Source organism: Ambystoma mexicanum, chromosome 4q, assembly GCF_040938575.1.
Source record: "Ambystoma mexicanum isolate Mex_15411 chromosome 4q, UKY_AmexF1_1, whole genome shotgun sequence".
NCBI classification, from domain to species: domain Eukaryota; kingdom Metazoa; phylum Chordata; class Amphibia; order Caudata; family Ambystomatidae; genus Ambystoma; species Ambystoma mexicanum.
In genome coordinates this window covers 12,279,855-12,300,560 of record NC_090928.1, presented here as the reverse complement: position 1 = coordinate 12,300,560, position 20,706 = coordinate 12,279,855, and positions in this window count along the sequence as shown.

Genomic DNA, 20,706 nt, shown 5'->3' with positions numbered 1-20,706 from the left:
TCATGCTATAGGAAGGGTCTCAGGTTTGGAATCGGAAGGAGTTGTATATGACATCTCATGCCATAGGAAGGGTCTCAGGTTTGGTATAAGCATTGAGATATCACATCTCTGCTATCGGAAGGGTCTCAGGATTGGAATGGGAAGGAGTTGGATATCCCATCTCGTTATAGGAAGGGTCTCAGGTTTGGTATTAGAAGCATTGAGATATCACATCTCATAGTATAGGACGGGTCTCAGAATTGGAATGGGAAGGAGTTGGATATCACATCTCAAGCTATAGGAAGGGTCTCAGGATTGGAATGGGAAGGACTTGGATATCACATCTCATGTTATAGGATGGGTCTCAGGTTTGGTATTAGAAGCATTGAGATATCACATCTCATGCTATAGGAAGGGTCTTAGGATTGGAATGGGAAGGCTTGGATATCACATCTCATGTTATAGGATGGGTCTCAGGTTTGGTATTAGAAGCATTGAGATATCACATCTCATGCTATGGGAAGGGTCTCAGAATTGGAATGGGAAGGAGTTGGATATCACATCTCAAGCTATAGGAAGGGTCTCGGGATTGGAATGGGAAGGACTTGGATATCACATCTCATGTTATAGGAAGGGTCTCAGGTTTGGTATTAGAAGCATTGAGATATCACATCTCATGCTATAGGAAGGGTCTTAGGATTGGAATGGGAAGGACTTGGATATCACATCTCATGTTATAGGATGGGTCTCAGGTTTGGTATTAGAAGCATTGAGATATCACATCTCATGGTATAGGACGGGTCTCAGAATTGGAATGGGAAGGAGTTGGATATCACATCTCAAGCTATAGGAAGGGTCTCGGGATTGGAATGGGAAGGACTTGGATATCACATCTCATGTTATAGGAAGGGTCTCAGGTTTGGTATTAGAAGCATTGAGATATCACATCTCATGCTATAGGAAGGGTCTTAGGATTGGAACGGGAAGGACTTGGATATCACATCTCATGTTATAGGATGGGTCTCAGGTTTGGTATTAGAAGCATTGAGATATCACATCTCATGCTATCGGAAGGGTATCAGGATTGGATTTGGAAGGAGTTGGATATCCCATCTCATGCTATAGGAAGGGTCTCAGGTTGGAATGGGAAGGAGTTGGATATCACATCTCATGTTATAGGAAGGGTCTCAGGATTGGAATGGGAAGGACTTGGATATCACATTACATGTTAGATGTAGGATCTCAGGTTTGGTATTAGAGGCATTGAGATATCACATCTCCTGCTATCAGAAGGATCTCAGGATCGGAATGGGAAGGAGTTGGATATCACATCTCATGCTAAAGCGAGGGTCTCAGGTTTGGAAGGGGAAGGATTTGGATATCACATCTCATGTTATAGGAAGGATCTCAGGTTTGGTATTAGACGCATTGAGATATCACATATGCTATCGGAAGGATCTCAGGTTTGGTATTAGAGGCATTGAGATATCACATCTCATGCTATAGGAAGGGTCTCACATTGGAATGGGAAGGACTTGGATATCACATCTCATGTTATAGGAAGGGTCTCAGGTTTGGTATTAGAAGCATTGAGATATCATATCTCATGCTATGGGAAGGGTCTCAGAATTGGAATGGGAAGGAGTTGGATATCACATCTCAAGCTATAGGAAGGGTCTCAGGATTGGAATGGGAAGGAGTTTGATATCACATCTCATGCCATGTATGGGTCTCAGGTTTTGTAGAAGCATTGGGATATCACATCTCATGCTATCGGAAGGGTATCAGGATTCGATTTGGAAGGAGTTGGATATCCCATCTCATGCTATAGGAAGGGTCTCAGGTTGGAATGGGAAGGAGTTGGATATCACATCTCATGTTATAGGAAGGGTCTCAGGATTGGAATGGGAAGGACTTGGATATCACATCTCATGCTATAGGAAGGCTCTCAGGTTTGGAAGGGGAAGGAGTTGGATATCACATTACATGTTAGAGGTAGGATCTCAGGTTTGGTATTAGAGGCATTGAGATATCACATCTCATGCTATCAGAAGGATCTCAGGATCGGAATGGGAAGGAGTTGGATATCACATCTCATGCTAAAGGGAGGGTCTCAGGTTTGGAAGGGGAAGGATTTGGATATCACATCTCATGTTATAGGAAGGATCTCAGGTTTGGTATTAGATGCATTGAGATATCACATCTCATGCTATCGGAAGGATCTCAGGTTTGGTATTAGAGGCATTGAGATATAACATCTCATGCTATCAGAAGGGTCTCAGGATTGGAATGGGAAGGAGTCGGATATCACATCTCATGCTAAAGGGAGGGTCTCAGGTTTGGTATTAGAAGCATTGAGATATCACATCTCATGTTATAGTAAGGATCTCAGGTTTGGTATTAGAGGCATTGAGATATCACATCTCATGCTATCAGAAGTTTCTCAGGATTGGAATGGGAAGGAGTCGGATATCACATCTCATGCTAAAGGGAGGGTCTCAGGTTTGGAAGGGGAAGGATTTGGATATCACATCTCATGTTATAGGAAGGATCTCAGGTTTGGTATTCGAAGCAGTGAGATATCACATCTCATGCTATCGGAAGGATCTCAGGTTTCGTATTAGAGGCATTGAGATATCACATCTCATGCTATCAGAAGGGTCTCGGGATTGGAATGGGAAGGAGTTGGATATCACATCTCATGACAAAGGGAGGGTCTCGGGTTTGGAAGGGGAAGGATTTGGATATCACATCTCATGTTATAGGAAGGACCTCAGGTTTGGTATTAGCATTGAGATATCCCATCTGATGCTATAGGAAGGGTCTCAGGTTTGGAATCGGAAGGAGTTGTATATGACATCTCATGCCATAGGAAGGCTCTCAGGTTTGGTATAAGCATTGAGATATCACATCTCTGCTATCGGAAGGGTCTCAGGATTGGAATGGGAAGGAGTTGGATATCCCATCTCGTTATAGGAAGGGTCTCAGGTTTGGTATTAGAAGCATTGAGATATCACATCTCATGCTATGGAAAGGGTTTCAGAATTGGAATGGGAAGGAGTTGGATATCACATCTCAAGCTATAGGAAGGGTCTCAGGATTGGAATGGGAAGGAGTTTGATATCACATCTCATGCCATGTATGTGTCTCAGGTTTTGTAGAAGCATTGGGATATCACATCTCATGCTATCCGAAGGGTCTCAGGATTGGAATCGGAAGGAGTTGGATATCACATCTCAAGCTATAGGAAGGGTCTCAGGATTGGAATGGGAAGGAGTTGGATATCACATCTCATGCTATAGGAAGGGTCTCAGGTTTGGTATAAGCATTGAGATATCCCATCTCATTCTATAGGAAGGGTCTCAGGTTTGGAATCGGAAGGAGTTGTATATGACATCTCATGCCATAGGAAGGGTCTCAGGTTTGGTATAAGCATTGAGATATCGCATCTCTGCTATCGGAAGGGTCTCAGGATTGGAATGGGAAGGAGTTGGATATCCCATCTCGTTATAGGAAGGGTCTCAGGTTTGGTATTAGAAGCATTGAGATATCACATCTCATGCTATGGGAAGGGTTTCAGAATTGGAATGGGAAGGAGTTGGATATCACATCTCAAGCTATAGGAAGGGTCTCAGGATTGGAATGGGAAGGACTTGGATATCACATCTCATGTTATAGGAAGGGTCTCAGGTTTGGTATTAGAAGCATTGAGATATCACATCTCATGCTATAGGAAGGGTCTCAGGATTGGAATGGGAAGGACTTGGATATCACATCTCATGTTATAGGAAGGGTCTCAGGTTTGGTATTAGAAGCATTGAGATATCACATCTCATGCTATGGGAAGGGTCTCAGAATTGGAATGGGAAGGAGTTGGATATCACATCTCAAGCTATAGGAAGGGTCTCAGGATTGGAATGGGAAGGAGTTTGATATCAAATCTCATGCCATGTATGGGTCTCAGGTTTTGTAGAAGCATTGGGATATCACATCTCATGCTATCGGAAGGGTATCAGGATTGGATTTGGAAGAAGTTGGATATCCCATCTCATGCTATAGGAAGGGTCTCAGGTTGGAATGGGAAGGAGTTGGATATCACATCTCATGTTATAGGAAGGGTCTCAGGATTGGAATGGGAAGGACTTGGATATCACATCTCATGCTATAGGAAGGCTCTCAGGTTTGGAAGGGGAAGGAGTTGGATATCACATTACATGTTAGAGGTAGGATCTCAGGTTTGGTATTAGAGGCATTGAGATATCACATCTCATGCTATCAGAAGGATCTCAGGATCAGAATGGGAAGGAGTTGGATATCACATCTCATGCTAAAGGGAGGGTCTCAGGTTTGGAAGAGGAAGGATTTGGATATCACATCTCATGTTATAGGAAGGATCTCAGGTTTGGTATTAGAAGCATTGAGATATCACATCTCATGCTATAGGAAGGGTCTCAGGATTGGAATGGGAAGGAGTTGGATATCACATCTCAAGCTATAGGAAGGGTCTCAGGATTGGAATCGGAAGGAGTTGGATATCACATCTCAAGCTATAGGAAGGGTCTCAGGATTGGAATGGGAAGGAGTTGGATATCACATCTCATGCTATAGGAAGGGTCTCAGGTTTGGTATTAGAAGCATTGAGATATCACATCTCATGCTATCGGAAGGATCTCAGGTTTGGTATTAGAGGCATTGAGATATCACATCTCATGCTATCCGAAGGGTCTCAGGATTGGAATGGGAAGGAGTCGGATATCACATCTCATGCTAAATGGAGGGCCTCAGGTTTGGAAGTGGAAGGATTTGGATATCACATCTCATGTTATAGGAAGGATCTCAGGTTTGGCATTAGAAGCATTGAGATATCACATCTCATGCTATAGGAAGGGTCTCAGGATTGGAATGGGAAGGAGTTGGATATCACATCTCAAGCTATAGGAAGGGTCTCAGGATTGGAATCGGAAGGAGTTGGATATCACATCTCAAGCTATAGGAAGGGTCTCAGGATTGGAATGGGAAGGAGTTGGATATCACATCTCATGCTATAGGAAGGGTCTCAGGTTTGGTATAAGCATTGAGATATCCCATCTCATTCTATGGGAAGGGTCTCAGGTTTGGAATCGGAAGGAGTTGTATATGACATCTCATGCCATAGGAAGGGTCTCAGGTTTGGTATAAGCATTGAGATATCACATCTCTGCTATCGGAAGGGTCTCAGGATTGGAATGGGAAGGAGTTGGATATCCCATCTCGTTATAGGAAGGGTCTCAGGTTTGGTATTAGAAGCATTGAGATATCACATCTCATGCTATGGGAAGGGTTTCAGAATTGGAATGGGAAGGAGTTGGATATCACATCTCAAGCTATAGGAAGGGTCTCAGGATTGGAATGGGAAGGACTTGGATATCACATCTCATGTTATAGGAAGGGTCTCAGGTTTGGTATTAGAAGCATTGAGATATCACATCTCATGCTATAGGAAGGGTCTCAGGATTGGAATGGGAAGGACTTGGATATCACATCTCATGTTATAGGAAGGGTCTCAGGTTTGGTATTAGAAGCATTGAGATATCACATCTCATGCTATGGGAAGGGTCTCAGAATTGGAATGGGAAGGAGTTGGATATCACATCTCAAGCTATAGGAAGGGTCTCAGGATTGGAATGGGAAGGAGTTTGATATCAAATCTCATGCCATGTATGGGTCTCAGGTTTTGTAGAAGCATTGGGATATCACATCTCATACTATCGGAAGGGTATCAGGATTGGATTTGGAAGAAGTTGGATATCCCATCTCATGCCATAGGAAGGGTCTCAGGTTGGAATGGGAAGGAGTTGGATATCACATCTCATGTTATAGGAAGGGTCTCAGGATTGGAATGGGAAGGACTTGGATATCACATCTCATGCTATAGGAAGGCTCTCAGGTTTGGAAGGGGAAGGAGTTGGATATCACATTACATGTTAGAGGTAGGATCTCAGGTTTGGTATTAGAGGCATTGAGATATCACATCTCATGCTATCGGAAGGATCTCAGGATCAGAATGGGAAGGAGTTGGATATCACATCTCATGCTAAAGGGAGGGTCTCAGGTTTGGAAGAGGAAGGATTTGGATATCACATCTCATGTTATAGGAAGGATCTCAGGTTTGGTATTAGACGAATTGAGATATAACATCTCATGCTATCGGAAGGATCTCAGGTTTGGTATTAGAGGCATTGAGATATCACATCTCATGATATCAGAAGGGTCTCAGGATTGGAATGGGAAGGAGTCGGATATCACATCTCATGCTAAAGGGAGGGTCTCAGGTTGGGTATTAGAAGCATTGAGATATCACATCTCATGTTATAGGAAGGGTCTCAGGTTTGGTATTATAAGCATTGAGACATCACATCTCATGCTATCAGAAGGGTCTCAGGATTGGAATGGGAAAGAGTCGGATATCACATCTCATGCTAAAGGGAGGTTCTCAGGTTTGGAAGGGGAAGGATTTGGATATCACATCTCATGTTATAGGAAGGATCTCAGGTTTGGTATTAGAAGCATTGAGATATCAGATCTCATGCTATCGGAAGGATCTCAGGTTTGGTATTAGAGGCATTGAGATATCACATCTCATGCTATCAGAAGGGTCTCGGGATTGGAATGGGAAGGAGTTGGATATCACATCTCATGTGGGTCTCGGGTTTGGAAGGGGAAGTATTTGGATATCACATCTCATGTTACAGGAAGGATCTCAGGTTTGGTATTAGCATTGAGATATCACATCTCATGCTATCGGAAGGGTATCAGGATTGGATCTGGAAAGAGTTGGATATCCCATCTCATGCTATAGGAAGGGTCTCAGGTTTGGTATAAGCATTGAGATATCCCATCTCATGCTATAGGAAGGGTCTCAGGTTTGGAATCGGAAGGAGTCGTATATGACATCTCATGCCATAGGAAGGGTCTCAGGTTTGGTATAAGCATTGAGATATCACATCTCTGCTATCTGAAGGGTCTCAGGATTGGAATGGGAAGGAGTTGGATATCCCATCCCGTTATAGGAAGGGTCTCAGGTTTGGTATTAGAAGCATTGAGATATCACATCTCATGGTATAGGACGGGTCTCAGAATTGGAATGGGAAGGAGTTGGATATCACATCTCAAGCTATAGGAAGGGTCTCAGTATTGGAATGGGAAAGACTTGGATATCACATCTCATGTTATAGGAAGGATCTCAGGTTTGGTATTAGAAGCATTGAGATATCACATCTCATGCTATAGGAAGGGTCTCAGGATTGGAATGGGAAGGACTTGGATATCACATCTCATGTTATAGGAAGGGTCTCAGGTTTGGTATTAGAAGCATTGAGATATCATATCTCATGCTATGGGAAGGGTCTCAGAATTGGAATGGGAAGGAGTTGGATATCACATCTCAAGCTATAGGAAGGGTCTCAGGATTGGAATGGGAAGGAGTTTGATATCACATCTCATGCCATGTATGGGTCTCAGGTTTTGTAGAAGCATTGGGATATCACATCTCATGCTATCGGAAGGGTATCAGGATTGGATTTGGAAGGAGTTGGATATCCCATCTCATGCTATAGGAAGGGTCTCAGGTTGGAATGGGAAGGAGTTGGATATCACATCTCATGTTATAGGAAGGGTCTCAGGATTGGAATGGGAAGGACTTGGATATCACATCTCATGCTATAGGAAGGCTCTCAGGTTTGGAAGGGGAAGGAGTTGGATATCACATTACATGTTAGAGGTAGGATCTCAGGTTTGGTATTAGAGGCATTGAGATATCACATCTCGTGCTATCAGAAGGATCTCAGGATCGGAATGGGAAGGAGTTGGATATCACATCTCATGCTAAAGGGAGGGTCTCAGGTTTGGAAGGGGAAGGATTTGGATATCACATCTCATGTTATAGGAAGGATCTCAGGTTTGGTATTAGAAGCATTGAGATATCAGATCTCATGCTATCGGAAGGATCTCAGGTTTGGTATTAGAGGCATTGAGATATCACATCTCATGCTATCAGAAGGGTCTCGGGATTGGAATGGGAAGGAGTTGGATATCACATCTCATGTGGGTCTCGGGTTTGGAAGGGGAAGTATTTGGATATCACATCTCATGTTACAGGAAGGATCTCAGGTTTGGTATTAGCATTGAGATATCACATCTCATGCTATCGGAAGGGTATCAGGATTGGATCTGGAAGGAGTTGGATATCCCATCTCATGCTATAGGAAGGGTCTCAGGTTTGGTATAAGCATTGAGATATCCCATCTCATGCTATAGGAAGGGTCTCAGGTTTGGAATCGGAAGGAGTCGTATATGACATCTCATGCCATAGGAAGGGTCTCAGGTTTGGTATAAGCATTGAGATATCACATCTCTGCTATCTGAAGGGTCTCAGGATTGGAATGGGAAGGAGTTGGATATCCCATCTCGTTATAGGAAGGGCCTCAGGTTTGGTATTAGAAGCATTGAGATATCACATCTCATGGTATAGGACGGGTCACAGAATTGGAATGGGAAGGAGTTGGATATCACATCTCAAGCTATAGGAAGGGTCTCAGTATTGGAATGGGAAGGAGTTGGATATCCCATCTCGTTATAGGAAGGGTCTCAGGTTTGGTATTAGAAGCATTGAGATATCACATCTCATGCTATAGGAAGGGTCTCAGGATTGGAATGGGAAGGACTTGGATATCACATCTCATGTTATAGGAAGGGTCTCAGGTTTGGTATTAGAAGCATTGAGATATCATATCTCATGCTATGGGAAGGGTCTCAGAATTGGCATGGGAAGGAGTTGGATATCACATCTCAAGCTATAGGAAGGGTCTCAGGATTGGAATGGGAAGGAGTTTGATATCACATCTCATGCCATGTATGGGTCTCAGGTTTTGTAGAAGCATTGGGATATCACATCTCATGCTATCGGAAGGGTATCAGGATTGGATTTGGAAGGAGTTGGATATCCCATCTCATGCTATAGGAAGGGTCTCAGGTTGGAATGGGAAGGAGTTGGATATCACATCTCATGTTATAGGAAGGGTCTCAGGATTGGAATGGGAAGGACTTGGATATCACATCTCATGCTATAGGAAGGCTCTCAGGTTTGGAAGGGGAAGGAGTTGGATATCACATTACATGTTAGAGGTAGGATCTCAGGTTTGGTATTAGAGGCATTGAGATATCACATCTCATGCTATCAGAAGGATCTCAGGATCGGAATGGGAAGGAGTTGGATATCACATCTCATGCTAAAGGGAGGGTCTCAGGTTTGGAAGGGGAAGGATTTGGATATCACATCTCATGTTATAGGAAGGATCTCAGGTTTGGTATTAGAGGCATTGAGATATCACATCTCATGCTATCGGAAGGATCTCAGGTTTGGTATTAGAGGCATTGAGATATAACATCTCATGCTATCAGAAGGGTCTGAGGATTGGAATGGGAAGGAGTCGGATATCACATCTCATGCTAAAGGGAGGGTCTCAGGTTTGGTATTAGAAGCATTGAGATATCACATCTCATGTTATAGGAAGGATCTCAGGTTTGGTATTAGAGGCATTGAGATATCACATCTCATGCTATCAGAAGGGTCTCAGGATTGGAATGGGAAGGAGTCGGATATCACATCTCATGCTAAAGGGAGGGTCTCAGGTTTGGAAGGGGAAGGATTTGGATATCACATCTCATGTTATAGGAAGGATCTCAGGTTTGGTATTAGAAGCATTGAGATATCACATCTCATGCTATCGGAAGGATCTCAGGTTTCGTATTAGAGGCATTGAGATATCACATCTCATGCTATCAGAAGGGTCTCGGGATTGGAATGGGAAGGAGTTGGATATCACATCTCATGCTAAAGGGAGGGTCTCGGGTTTGGAAGGGGAAGGATTTGGATATCACATCTCATGTTATGGGAAGGACCTCAGGTTTGGTATTAGCATTGAGATATCCCATCTGATGCTATAGGAAGGGTCTCAGGTTTGGAATCGGAAGGATTTGTATATGACATCTCATGCCATAGGAAGGGTCTCAGGTTTGGTATAAGCATTGAGATATCACATCTCTGCAATCGGAAGGGTCTCAGGATTGGAATGGGAAGGAGTTGGATATCCCATCTCGTTATAGGAAGGGTCTCAGGTTTGGTATTAGAAGCATTGAGATATCACATCTCATGGTATAGGACGGGTCTCACAATTGGAATGGGAAGGAGTTGGATATCACATCTCAAGCTATAGGAAGGGTCTCAGGATTGGAATGGGAAGGTTTTGGATATCACATCTCATGTTATAGGAAGGGTCTCAGGTTTGGTATTAGAAGCATTGAGATATCACATCCCATGCTATAGGAAGGGTCTCAGGATTGGAATGGGAAGGACTTGGATATCACATCTCATGTTATAGGAAGGGTCTCAGGTTTGGTATTAGAAGCATTGAGATATCACATCTCATGCTATAGGAAGGGTCTCAGGATTGGAATGGGAAGGTCTTGGATATCACATCTCATGATAAAGGAAGGGTCTAAGGTTTGGAAGGGGAAGGATTTGGATATCACATCTCATGTTATAGGACCAGTCTCAGGTTTGGTATTAGAAGCATTGAGATATCAAGTCTCATGGTATAGGATGGGTCTCAGAATTGGAATGGGAAGGAGTTGGATATCACATCTCAAGCTATAGGAAGGGTCTCAGGATTGGAATGGGAAGGAGTTTGATATCACATCTCATGCCATGTATGTGTCTCAGGTTTTGTAGAAGCATTGGGATATCACATCTCATGCTATCGGAAGGGTATCAGGATTGGATCTGGAAGGAGTTGGATATCCCATCTCATGCTATAGGAAGGGTCTCAGGTTGGAATGGGAAGGAGTTGGATATCACATCTCGTGTTATAGGAAGGGTCTCAGGATTGGAATGGGAAGGACTTGGATATCACATCTCATGCTATAGGAAGGCTCTCAGGTTTGGAAGGGGAAGGAGTTGGATATCACATTTCATGTTAGAGCAAGGATCTCACGTTTGGTATTAGAGGCATTGAGATATCACATCTCATGCTATCAGAAGAGTCTCAGGATTGGAATGGGAAGGAGTTGGATATCACATCTCATGCTAAAGGGAGGGTCTCAGGTTTGGAAGGGGAAGGATTTGGAGATCACATCTCATGTTATAGGAAGGATCTCAGGTTTGCTATTAGAAGCATTGAGATATCACATCTCATGCTATCGGAAGGATCTCAGGTTTGGTATTAGAGGCATTGAGATATCACATCTCATGCTATCAGAAGGGTCTCAGGATTGGAATGGGAAGGAGTCGGATATCACATCTCATGCTAAAGGGAGGGTCTCAGGTTTGGAAGTGGAAGGATTTGGATATCACATCTCATGTTATAGGAAGGATCTCAGGTTTGGTATTAGAAGCATTGAGATATCACATCTCATGCTATAGGAAAGGTCTCAGGATTGGAATGGGAAGGAGTTGGATATCACATCTCAAGCTATAGGAAGGGTCTCAGGATTGGAATGGGAAGGAGTTGGATATCACATCTCAAGCTATAGGAAGGGTTTCAGGATTGGAATGGGAAGGAGTTGGATATCAAATCTCATGCTATAGGAAGGGTCTCAGGTTTGGTATAAGCATTGTGATATCCCATCTCATGCTATAGGAAGGGTCTCAGGTTTGGAATCGGAAGGAGTTGTATATGACATCTCATGCCATAGGAAGGGTCTCAGGTTTGGTATAAGCATTGAGATATCACATCTCTGCTATCGGAAGGGTCTCAGGATTGGAATGGGAAGGAGTTGGATATCCCATCTCGTTATAGGAAGGGTCTCAGGATTGGAATGGGAAGGACTTGGATATCACATCTCATGTTATAGGATGGGTCTCAGGTTTGGTATTAGAAGCATTGAGATATCACATCTCATAGTATAGGTCTCAGAATTGGAATGGGAAGGAGTTGGATATCACATCTCAAGCTATAGGAAGGGTCTCAGGATTGGAATGGGAAGGACTTGGATATCACATCTCATGTTATAGGATGGGTCTCAGGTTTGGTATTAGAAGCATTGAGATATCACATCTCATGCTATAGGAAGGGTCTTAGGATTGGAATGGGAAGGACTTGGATATCACATCTCATGTTATAGGATGGGTCTCAGGTTTGGTATTAGAAGCATTGAGATATCACATCTCATGCTATGGGAAGGGTCTCAGAATTGGAATGGGAAGGAGTTGGATATCACATCTCAAGCTATAGGAAGGGTCTCGGGATTGGAATGGGAAGGACTTGGATATCACATCTCATGTTATAGGAAGGGTCTCAGGTTTGGTATTAGAAGCATTGAGATATCACATCTCATGCTATAGGAAGGGTCTTAGGATTGGAATGGGAAGGACTTGGATATCACATCTCATGTTATAGGATGGGTCTCAGGTTTGGTATTAGAAGCATTGAGATATCACATCTCATGGTATAGGACGGGTCTCAGAATTGGAATGGGAAGGAGTTGGATATCACATCTCAAGCTATAGGAAGGGTCTCGGGATTGGAATGGGAAGGACTTGGATATCACATCTCATGTTATAGGAAGGGTCTCAGGTTTGGTATTAGAAGCATTGAGATATCACATCTCATGCTATAGGAAGGGTCTTAGGATTGGAACGGGAAGGACTTGGATATCACATCTCATGTTATAGGATGGGTCTCGGGTTTGGTATTAGAAGCATTGAGATATCACATCTCATGCTATCGGAAGGGTATCAGGATTGGATTTGGAAGGAGTTGGATATCCCATCTCATGCTTTAGGAAGGGTCTCAGGTTGGAATGGGAAGGAGTTGGATATCACATCTCATGTTATAGGAAGGGTCTCAGGATTGGAATGGGAAGGACTTGGATATCACATTACATGTTAGATGTAGGATCTCAGGTTTGGTATTAGAGGCATTGAGATATCACATCTCCTGCTATCAGAAGGATCTCAGGATCGGAATGGGAAGGAGTTGGATATCACATCTCATGCTAAAGCGAGGGTCTCAGGTTTGGAAGGGGAAGGATTTGGATATCACATCTCATGTTATAGGAAGGATCTCAGGTTTGGTATTAGATGCATTGAGATATCACATATGCTATCGGAAGGATCTCAGGTTTGGTATTAGAGGCATTGAGATATCACATCTCATGCTATAGGAAGGGTCTCACATTGGAATGGGAAGGACTTGGATATCACATCTCATGTTATAGGAAGGGTCTCAGGTTTGGTATTAGAAGCATTGAGATATCATATCTCATGCTATGGGAAGGGTCTCAGAATTGGAATGGGAAGGAGTTGGATATCACATCTCAAGCTATAGGAAGGGTCTCAGGATTGGAATGGGAAGGAGTTTGATATCACATCTCATGCCATGTATGGGTCTCAGGTTTTGTAGAAGCATTGGGATATCACATCTCATGCTATCGGAAGGGTATCAGGATTCGATTTGGAAGGAGTTGGATATCCCATCTCATGCTATAGGAAGGGTCTCAGGTTGGAATGGGAAGGAGTTGGATATCACATCTCATGTTATAGGAAGGGTCTCAGGATTGGAATGGGAAGGACTTGGATATCACATCTCATGCTATAGGAAGGCTCTCAGGTTTGGAAGGGGAAGGAGTTGGATATCACATTACATGTTAGAGGTAGGATCTCAGGTTTGGTATTAGAGGCATTGAGATATCACATCTCATGCTATCAGAAGGATCTCAGGATCGGAATGGGAAGGAGTTGGATATCACATCTCATGCTAAAGGGAGGGTCTCAGGTTTGGAAGGGGAAGGATTTGGATATCACATCTCATGTTATAGGAAGGATCTCAGGTTTGGTATTAGATGCATTGAGATATCACATCTCATGCTATCGGAAGGATCTCAGGTTTGGTATTAGAGGCATTGAGATATAACATCTCATGCTATCAGAAGGGTCTCAGGATTGGAATGGGAAGGAGTCGGATATCACATCTCATGCTAAAGGGAGGGTCTCAGGTTTGGTATTAGAAGCATTGAGATATCACATCTCATGTTATAGGAAGGATCTCAGGTTTGGTATTAGAGGCATTGAGATATCACATCTCATGCTATCAGAAGTTTCTCAGGATTGGAATGGGAAGGAGTCGGATATCACATCTCATGCTAAAGGGAGGGTCTCAGGTTTGGAAGGGGAAGGATTTGGATATCACATCTCATGTTATAGGAAGGATCTCAGGTTTGGTATTAGAAGCAGTGAGATATCACATCTCATGCTATCGGAAGGATCTCAGGTTTCGTATTAGAGGCATTGAGATATCACATCTCATGCTATCAGAAGGGTCTCGGGATTGGAATGGGAAGGAGTTGGATATCACATCTCATGACAAAGGGAGGGTCTCGGGTTTGGAAGGGGAAGGATTTGGATATCACATCTCATGTTATAGGAAGGACCTCAGGTTTGGTATTAGCATTGAAATATCCCATCTGATGCTATAGGAAGGGTCTCAGGTTTGGAATCGGAAGGAGTTGTATGACATCTCATGCCATAGGAAGGGTCTCAGGTTTGGTATAAGCATTGAGATATCACATCTCTGCTATCGGAAGGGTCTCAGGATTGGAATGGGAAGGAGTTGGATATCCCATCTCAAGCTATAGGAAGGGTCTCAGGATTGGAATGGGAAGGTTTTGGATATCACATCTCATGTTATAGGAAGGGTCTCAGGTTTGGTATTAGAAGCATTGAGATATCACATCTCATGGTATAGGACGGGTCTCAGAATTGGAATGGGAAGGAGTTGGATATCACATCTCAAGCTATAGGAAGGGTCTCAGGATTGGAATGGGAAGGTTTTGGATATCACATCTCATGTTATAGGAAGGGTCTCAGGTTTGGTATTAGAAGCATTGAGATATCACATCTCATGCTATAGGAAGGGTCTCAGGATTGGAATGGGAAGGACTTGGATATCACATCTCATGTTATAGGAAGGGTCTCAGGTTTGGTATTAGAAGCATTGAGATATCACATCTCATGCTATAGGAAGGGTCTCAGGATTGGAATGGGAAGGTCTTGGATATCACATCTCATGATAAAGGAAGGGTCTAAGGTTTGGAAGGGGAAGGATTTGGATATCACATCTCATGTTATAGGACCAGTCTCAGGTTTGGTATTAGAAGCATTGAGATATCAAGTCTCATGGTATAGGATGGGTCTCAGAATTGGAATGGGAAGGAGTTGGATATCACATCTCAAGCTATAGGAAGGGTCTCAGGATTGGAATGGGAAGGAGTTTGATATCACATCTCATGCCATGTATGTGTCTCAGGTTTTGTAGAAGCATTGGGATATCACATCTCATGCTATCCGAAGGGTATCAGGATTGGATCTGGAAGGAGTTGGATATCCCATCTCATGCTATAGGAAGGGTCTCAGGTTGGAATGGGAAGGAGTTGGATATCACATCTCATGTTATAGGAAGGGTCTCAGGATTGGAATGGGAAGGACTTGGATATCACATCTCATGCTATAGGAAGGCTCTCAGGTTTGGAAGGGGAAGGAGTTTGATATCACATTTCATGTTAGAGGAAGGATCTCACGTTTGGTATTAGAGGCATTGAGATATCACATCTCATGCTATCAGAAGCGTCTCAGGATTGGAATGGGAAGGAGTTGGATATCACATCTCATGCTAAAGGGAGGGTCTCAGGTTTGGAAGGGGAAGGATTTGGAGATCACATCTCATGTTATAGGAAGGATCTCAGGTTTGGTATTAGAAGCATTGAGATATCACATCTCATGCTATCGGAAGGATCTCAGGTTTGGTATTAGAGGCATTGAGATATCACATCTCATGCTATCAGAAGGGTCTCAGGATTGGAATGGGAAGGAGTCGGATATCACATCTCATGCTAAAGGGAGGGTCTCAGGTTTGGAAGTGGAAGGATTTGGATATCACATCTCATGTTATAGGAAGGATCTCAGGTTTGGTATTAGAAGCATTGAGATATCACATCTCATGCTATAGGAAAGGTCTCAGGATTGGAATGGGAAGGAGTTGGATATCACATCTCAAGCTATAGGAAGGGTCTCAGGATTGGAATGGGAAGGAGTTGGATATCACATCTCAAGCTATAGGAAGGGTCTCAGGATTGGAATGGGAAGGAGTTGGATATCACATCTCATGCTATAGGAAGGGTCTCAGGTTTGGTATAAGCATTGAGATATCCCATCTCATGCTATAGGAAGGGTCTCAGGGTTGGAATCGGAAGGAGTTGTATATGACATCTCATGCCATAGGAAGGGTCTCAGGTTTGGTATAAGCATTGAGATATCACATCTCTGCTATCGGAAGGGTCTCAGGATTGGAATGGGAAGGAGTTGGATATCCCATCTCGTTATAGGAAGGGTCTCAGGTTTGGTATTAGAAGCATTGAGATATCACATCTCATGGTATAGGACGGGTCTCAGAATTGGAATGGGAAGGAGTTGGATATCACATCTCATGTTATAGGAAGGGTCTCAGGTTTGGTATTAGAAGCATTGAGATATCACATCTCATGCTATAGGAAGTGTCTTAGGATCGGAATGGGAAGGACTTGGATATCACATCTCATGTTATAGGATGGGTCTCAGGTTTGGTATTAGAAGCATTGAGATATCACATCTCATGCTATGGGAAGGGTCTCAGAATTGGAATGGGAAGGAGTTGGATATCACATCTCAAGCTATAGGAAGGGTCTCAGGATTGGAATGGGAAGGAGTTTGATATCACATCTCATGCCATGTATGGGTCTCAGGTTTTGTAGAAGCATTGGGATATCACATCTCATGCTATCGGAAGGGTATCAGGATTGGATTTGGAAGGAGTTGGATATCCCATCTCATGCTATAGGAAGGGTCTCAGGTTGGAATGGGAAGGAGTTGGATATCACATCTCATGTTATAGGAAGGGTCTCAGGATTGGAATGGGAAGGACTTGGATATCACATCTCATGCTATAGGAAGGCTCTCAGGTTTAGAAGGGGAAGGAGTTGGATATCACATTACATGTTAGATGTAGGATCTCAGGTTTGGTATTAGAGGCATTGAGATATCACATCTCCTGCTATCAGAAGGATCTCAGGATCGGAATGGGAAGGAGTTGGATATCACATCTCATGCTAAAGCGAGGGTCTCAGGTTTGGAAGGGGAAGGATTTGGATATCACATCTCATGTTATAGGAAGGATCTCAGGTTTGGTATTAGACGCATTGAGATATCACATATCATGCTATCGGAAGGATCTCAGGTTTGGTATTAGAGGCATTGAGATATCACATCTCATGCTATCAGAAGGGTCTCAGGATTGGAATGGGAAGGAGTCGGATATCACATCTCATGCTAAAGGGAGGGTCTCAGGTTTGGTATTAGAAGCATTGAGATATCACATCTCATGTTATAGGAAGGATCTCAGGTTTGGTATTAGAGGCATTGAGATATCACATCTCATGCTATCAGAAGGGTCTCAGGATTGGAATGGGAAAGAGTCGGATATCACATCTCATGCTAAAGGGGGGTCTCAGGTTTGGAAGGGGAAGGATTTGGATATCACATCTCATGTTATAGGAAGGATCTCAGGTTTGGTATTAGAAGCATTGAGAAATCACATCTCATGCTATCGGAAGGATCTCAGGTTTGGTATTAGAGGCATTGAGATATCACATCTCATGCTATCAGAAGGGTCTCGGGATTGGAATGGGAAGGAGTTGGATATCACATCTCATGCTAAGGGGAGGGTCTCCGGTTTGGAAGGGGAAGGATTTGGATATCACATCTCATGTTACAGGAAGGATCTCAGGTTTGGTATTAGCATTGAGATATCCCATCTGATGCTATAGGAAAGGTCTCAGGTTTGGAATCGGAAGGAGTTGTATATGACATCTCATGCCATAGGAAGGGTCTCAGGTTTGGTATAAGCATTGAGATATCACATCTCTGCTATCGGAAGGGTCTCAGGATTGGAATGGGAAGGAGTTGGATATCCCATCTCGTTATAGGAAGGGTCTCAGGTTTGGTATTAGAAGCATTGAGATATCACATCTCATGGTATAGGACGGGTCTCAAATTGGAATGGGAAGGAGTTGGATATCACATCTCAAGCTATAGGAAGGGTCTCAGGATTGGAATGGGAAGGAGTTGGATATCACATCTCATGCAATAGGAAGGGTCTCAGGAATGGAATGGGAAGGAGTTTTATATGACATCTCATGCCATAGGAAGGATCTCAGGTTTGGTATTAGAAGCATTGAGACATCACATCTCATGTTATAGGAAGGGTCTCAGGATTGGAATGGGAAGGAGTTGGATATCACATCTCATGCTATAGGAAGGGTCTCAGGTTTGGTATAAGCATTGAGATATCACATCTCATGCTATAGGAAGGGTCTCAGGATTGGAATGGGAAGGAGTTGTATATGACATCTCATGCCATAGGAAGGGTCTCAGGTTTGGTATAAGCATTGAGATATCACATCTCTGCTATCGGAAGGGTCTCAGGATTGGAATGAGAAGGAGTTGGGTATCCCATCTTATGTTATAGGAAGGGTCTCAGGTTTGGTATTAGAAGCATTGAGATATCACATCTCATGCTATAGGAAGGGTCTCAGGATTGGAATGGGAAGGAGTTGGATATCCCATCTCGTTATAGGAAGGGTCTCAGGTTTGGCATTAGAAGCATTGAGATATCACATCTCATGCTATAGGAAGGGTCTCAGGATTGGAATGGGAAGGACTTGGATATCACATCTCATGTTATAGGAAGGGTCTCAGGTTTGGTATTAGAAGCATTGAGATATCACATCTCATGCTATAGGAAGGGTCTCAGGATTGGAATGGGAAGGACTTGGATATCACATCTCATGCTATAGGAAGGATCTCAGGTTTGGTATAAGCATTGAGATATCACATCTCATGCTATAGGAAGGGTCTCAGGATTGGAATGGGAAGGAGTTGGATATCACATCTCAGGTTATAGGAAGGATCTCAGATTTGGTATTAGAAGCATTGAGACATCACATCTCATGCTATAGGATGGGTCTCAGAATTGGAATGGGAAGGAGTTGGATATCACATCTCATGTTATAGGAAGGGTCTCAGGATTGGAATGGGAAGGACTTCGATATCACATCTCATGTTATAGGAAGGCTCCCAGGTTTGGAAGGGGAAGGAGTTGGATATCGCATTTCATGTTAGAGGTAGGATCTCACGTTTGGTATTAGAGGCATTGAGATATAACATCTCATGCTATCAGAAGGGTCTCAGGATTGGAATGGGAAGGAATTGGATATCACATCTCATGCTAAAGGGAGGGTCTCAGGTTTGGAAGGGGAAGGATTTGGATATCACATCTCGTGTTATAGGAAGGATCTCAGGTTTGGTATTAGAAGAATTGAAATATCACATCTCATGCTATCGGAAGGATCTCAGGTTTGGTATTAGAAGCATTGAGATATCACATCTCATGCTATCAGAACGGTCTCAGGATTGGAATGGGAAGGAGTTGAATATCACATCTCATGCTAAAGGGAGGGTCTCTGGTTTGGAAGGGGAAGGATTTGGATATCACATTTCATGTTATAGGAAGGATCTCAGGTTTGGTATTAGAAGCATTGAGATATCAGATCTCATGCTATAGGAAGGGTCTCAGGATTGGAATGGGAAGGAGTTGGATATCACATCTCATGCTATAGGAAGGGTCTCAGGAATGGAATGGGAAGGAGTTTTATATGACATCTCATGCCATAGGAAGGATCTCAGGTTTGGTATTAGAAGCATTGAGACATCACATCTCATGTTATAGGAAGGGTCTCAGGATTGGAATGGGAAGGAGTTGGATATCACATCTCATGCTATAGGAAGGGTCTCAGGTTTGGTATAAGCATTGAGATATCACATCTCATGCTATAGGAAGGGTCTCAGGAATGGAATGGGAAGGAGTTGTATATGACATCTCATGCCATAGGAAGGGTCTCAGGTTTGGTATAAGCATTGAGATATCACATCTCTGCTATCGGAAGGGTCTCAGGATTGGAATGAGAAGGAGTTGGGTATCCCATCTTATGTTATAGGAAGGGTCTCAGGTTTGGTATTAGAAGCATTGAGATATCACATCTCATGCTATAGGAAGGGTCTCAGGATTGGAATGGGAAGGACGTGAATATCACATCTCATGCTATAGGGAGGCTCTCACGTTTGGAAAGGGAAGGAGTTGGATATCACATTTCATGTTAGAGGTAGGATCTCAGGTTTGGTATTAGAGGCATTGAATATCACATCTCATGCTATCAGAAGGGTCTCAGGATTGGAATGGGAAGGAGTTGGATATCACATCTCATGCTAAAGGGAGGGTCTCAGGTTTGGAAGGGGGAGGATTTTGATATCACATCTCATGTTATAGGAAGGATCTCAGGTTTGGTATTAGAAGCATTGAGATATCACATCTCATGCTATCGGAAGGATCTCAGGTTTGGTATTAGAGGGATTGAGATATCCCATCTCATGCTATCGGAAGGGTATCAGGATTGGATTTGGAAGTAGTTGGATATCCCATCTCATGCTATAGGAAGGGTCTCAGGTTGGAATGGGAAGGAGTTGGATATCACATCTCATGTTATAGGATGGGTCTCAGGATTGGAATGGGAAATACTTCAATATCACATCTCATGCTATAGGAA